The sequence below is a fragment of the Acomys russatus genome, chromosome 7 (genome assembly GCF_903995435.1).
Source record: "Acomys russatus chromosome 7, mAcoRus1.1, whole genome shotgun sequence".
NCBI classification, from domain to species: domain Eukaryota; kingdom Metazoa; phylum Chordata; class Mammalia; order Rodentia; family Muridae; genus Acomys; species Acomys russatus.
Window position 1 is genome coordinate 66,639,570 of NC_067143.1, and position 4,896 is coordinate 66,644,465.

At 45.8% G+C, this 4,896-nt stretch overlaps 1 non-coding gene across 1 annotated transcript; it reads left to right on the top strand.

Annotated features, from left to right (window-relative positions):
* Positions 1-3,940: 3,940 nt before the first annotated feature.
* On the top strand, positions 3,941-4,071 carry LOC127192508 (small nucleolar RNA SNORA17). The gene has a single exon (XR_007830989.1). It is a non-coding gene; the product is annotated as a small nucleolar RNA SNORA17 (small nucleolar RNA).
* The last annotated feature ends 825 nt before the right edge of the window (positions 4,072-4,896 follow it).

Sequence of the window (4,896 nt, forward strand, 5' to 3'; positions counted from 1 at the left end):
AGGACACCCTGCCCAGTGTGCTGGGTCCTCTCACGCTAGCCATGAATCAGGAAAGTGCCCCCCCAGACCTGCCCACAGGGCAATCTGGAGCCTCCCCTCTTCCCAGGTGGCTCTAGTTTGTGTCAGGTTGACAAGGACTAACTGGTCCACCCACCGAGCCATCCCCCACGCTAACTCTCTGTTCTTGTTACCTTGCTGTAGCGCCCCAGAGTCCTTTGTGTAGCACTCTTGTGAAACTGAAAAACGACCACTCATTTCTGAATTCTCTCTCCTCATTAAAGCTCAGTCTGCTCTCTGGTCTGCTCTTTCCCAGTGTTCACACCGTTACAGGTCTATCCATTCTGAAATGAAGGAAGCACGGGATTCATCTCTTCCCTAGGTAGAAACATCTCCGTGAGAATTTTCTAGACATATCAATGCTTCGTTCCAAGGATCGCACACTCCCTGAGATTCCCAATCTGATCAGGATGCCGGGATCATCTGCGAGTTGCCAATGGAACAGTGAGGAGGCACGGCCACTCCAAAACCAGCTTCCCTAAAACATGAAACGTGCAAAAATCCTATAACCCAGCACTTGACACTTATGCCAATAATGAAAGTGTAGATTTACAAAAGTAAAGTTTATCGAGGAAAGTTGGTATTTCTACTCCTACTTCCAAACTGGAAATGGCTCATCTGTCCTTCACAGAGCAGTGGTTGAATGAAGTGTGGTAGTACACACGAGCAGATACATCAAGAAACCACGGGACACGGCCGCTCTGCAACAAAAACAAACAAATCTTCCTGCACAGTTGCCTCAGGCAGCAGAGGACAGCAATGGCTGCAAAAGCTTGTTGGATTCTATGTGTAGATGACAGGAGGAGGCCACTTGGAAGCTGGACAGCCATGATATTAATTAGCTTGGGGATTTTTTTCAGACAGACAAGGTATTGACAGTGCAGTACTCAGAAGCCTTTAAGGGCTTCATACAAATACTTTAAGTTCATGTTTCTTGGCAAAACCCAGCTCAGGTGGAAGCCAAGCTGTTACCCTAAAACACTGCCACTGACACTGCCATTTTGAGACCTGCTTTGTGGATCTAACATTACACCTATATCATGGAATAGTATTTGCTAGTGAAAAAGAGAAGAGCATTGATGAATGGAAATTTTGGACAGATCTCTAGAGTATTATGCTGAGGGTTGGGAAAAACCAAAACATTGCCATTGGGGGGCTGCTTCGGCGACCTAACTGCTTATTGATGATCGGGGCAATGCTAGTTAAAGGGGTTCCTTCTGAGTTGGATGCTGGAAAAGGGAGGGCTTGGAATGCTGGGCGAGTTCAGGGCCTCAACTGGCAGGCAATAATAGAAGGCCAGAGGGGATTCTGTTAGAAGCAGCTGGGCACAAATGCAGGGTGAGCTCATTAACTTTTTCCTGAAAAAAAAAAACTCTGAAGAGATGGGTAGCAATCTTTACTGTGAGGAAGACGAAGATAAGAAGGCCAAAGAGACACTAAGGCAAGAGCTAACATGGTGAGAGTCTAGCACTGGAGTCAGTTCCCGAGGTCGGATTCTGCATGCTGACATGCGTAGGTTTTTAATACACTCTTCTACCTGGCCAGATTTGTCTACATAGTAACGGTATATTCAGTGAGAAAGGGACAAGTGCCTCTTTTCTTGTCAGTGAGAAAGTCAAGGTCCCTTTGGCTTTGTGGGACAACCAAGACAAGGGAGGAGAGCCGGTCCGGAGCAAACTGAGGGTGCTTTCTAGATAGTCTGTCAGCTGAGTGGGAATATGCCGGGACAGACATGGACTAGGGACAGAAGGAAAAGTTAAGGGCTTGTGCAGGTCATTATCTTTGGATATATCAGCAGGACCACCATCTATAATCTGTACCGAGGCCCTCATTGTAGAGGAAGCAGTTAAGTGGCTGTGAATAGCTTGAGCAAACGCACATCTTTGAGCCACAGCAAAAATAAAGGCTGAGAGGTTGTCAACACGATAGAAGCATGGCCATTCATTCATCTGTAATAAGATGGAAATTTCTTGGCAGGAAGGAGAACGGAGGGGAAGAAGAGCTTGAGGACCCAGAACATGGCCCAGGATAAAAGCAGGACCACTCTCTCCTTTTGAGCAGAGGACTGGATGGATACAGCCTGGACACAGATTGCCCAGCACAGTGAGAAGCACTTTTAGATTCTTATACTTAGAATACAAGACCAAAGGAAATTTATTTTTTTTTTGAGCTTGTGATTATATTATCATTTTTTAAATAATTGGTTACTTCCTAGATGGCCAGGAACCAGAGACAGGATATAGCCCAAAGACCTAAGATGTACCAATTCAATAAAATGATCCTTACTGATACTCTGTCAATACTCATAGATCGGGTGTGCCCAGCCCAGTCATCACTGGAGAGGCTTCCTCTAGCAGCTGATGGGAGCAGACCCACAGCCAATCTTTAGGCCAAGAGAGAACCCGAGTAGGAGATCTCTATCAGGTCCCTCCCCGTGGAACATGGGGGAACCCCATGAAAGAAGGGGAGTATGAATTGCAGGAGCCAGAGGGGTCAGGGACCCCAGGAGAACATGGCCCACAGAATCAACTAAACAGGGCTCATGGGGGCTCACAGAGACTGAGGTGACAATCGTGGAGCCTGCCTGGGTCTGCACTATGACCTCTGCTTTGTGTTATGGCTGTTCACTTGGTGTTCTTTTAGGACCCCTAATAGTGCCAGTGGGGGTGTCTCTGACTCTTCTGCCTATCTTGGGATGTATTGTATGAAATAATTTTTAAAAGCTTTAGTAACCAATGCTTATAACTATTACCAAGACTAGAGTAATATAATAAATTACCAGAACTCCATTGATTAATATGTCAAACTTTGAAATTTTAATATCGTATGTATCATATTTAAGTCTCATCTATGCATACTTTAAATTACTTTCTCAGGCCTTTACAATTCACATAAATGCATAAACCATTTTTTCTTTGCTATTCTATAAACATTTAATCTTTTACCATGAAATACAGGTTCTTAATTATTGAGAATAGTCATTGAAAAGAAAGTTCCTTTAAAATCATAATTGGAGCATAAAGGATAGTAAAAAGCAATTTTTTAAAAGTCAATAACAACAGCTTGGTAGTTTTGAGTTTGTTTGGGTTTTGTTTTGTGTGTGTGTGTGTGTGTGTGTGTGTGTGTGTGTGTGTGTGTTTATTGAAACATTTTTGTGAATTTACCTATCTCAGTAGGAAGCCTGTTAGCTCTAGGAAAAAGCAAGGCCTGAGTTTTACACTTGAAACCAATTTAGGCTGGCAGGTAATTAAGCCTCAGTCTCAAAGCTTTTTCATTTAAGAGACTCAGGTAATTTAAAGTTGCCTTTAACGCTCTCAAATTTGTATCATCAGCAAGCAGCATGTCCATCCTTTGCAACCGAAGTTATTGTAGAGCCATAATGTTTTAAGGTGAAGGCTGACTTTCAGACTTTGACAAAATGAACCACGAGAAGAACATATCTGTCAAGGTATCTCTGAGCAATTTTTGTTTGCTTGTTTGTTTTTGTTTGTTTTGCATGACTGGAGTAATTTATGTACTTGATATAAAACAGGAACCGTATTTAATTTGTATTTAAAAGAAAACTAAATCAGAGAGGGTTGGTTCTCAGCCTAGGAGAAGAAGAAATTCGGCAAGAAGTTCAATGAAAGAAAAGGAAATCGATAATTTGGTCTTGATATTCCTACCCACTTACTGGGTTGGGCAACTAGGCAAAAAAAGAGGAAAAAGTGAGTGGCCAGGTGGCCCCTGAGGGGACAAAGGAAGGGACCTGTAGCCCAGGATCATGGGACTGGCTGTTAGCGCCCATCAGAGATCCCAAAAGGATACATTTTTATTAGAGTGAGCCTCGGTATCAATAAATTTTATTAGAGTGGAGTCGGTATCAATTACAAATGACAGAGACACTGCCCCTAGAGGCATTGCAGGTGTGGCTGTAGTGACAAATGTGAGTCAGTAGGCGGCAGAGAGGAGAAAGGCTGTGTCTACATCCAGTATTCTGACCTAAGACACCTGAATGATTAGCAGCTTAATGGTCCCTTGATAAAGCTGGCCTGAGAGTGCCAGGGGCCCAGACAGGGAGCTAGCCTGAGATGGCCACCAGTCCAGTAGCAGGCAGGCCCAGACAAGCTCCCAGGATGTGGAGCAAGCCAAAGACTAGAACCAGAACTACCAGCCCAGGCAGAATGGAGCCTGGGATAGATGACCCTTGACAGGGGCCACTCAGGCGGGCTGGGCGAGGAGCAAGCCTGAGAAGGCCAGCAGACCAGGGCCATGGGGCAAGCCTGAGATGATCACCAGTCTGACACCACGCAGGCCTAGGGGCAGGGGTAGAGCATGGCCAAGTTGACCCCAGCCCAGTGCCGTAACACATGAGCTGGAGCTGGCACAGGACTCCTGAGATGACCTCAGACACTCAGAGACTCTGGGCACCACTAAAAAAGAGGAAGTAAGTGGTGAAGAAATAGAAGAGAAAGAGAAACAACAGGATGTGGGTACAATAAGAAAGGCAGAACTGGAGACCCGAGGGTGGTGAGGCACAGCCTGGTATGAGCAGCTAGTGATGCCACCTGGAACCATGGTGGAGTCCTGGCCTGTGCTGCCACCAGAGGCCATGTCTGGGACTGTGGCCCTGCAACAGGAAGGGTCTGTTACCACCAAAGACCAGGCAGATGTGCCTGGTCTGACCTGCCACTCAAGAACATGTTGATATCTGGAGGCTGTGCAGAACTGGTCCCAACCCTCATCCCTCACCCCCACCTCTCACCCAGCACCATGGAACAGCTGGCCCTGGAAGCATGAGAGCAGGAGATCTGACTCCTTACTGCCCTCATCCCTCACCATCTATGGCAGTTGGGAGAG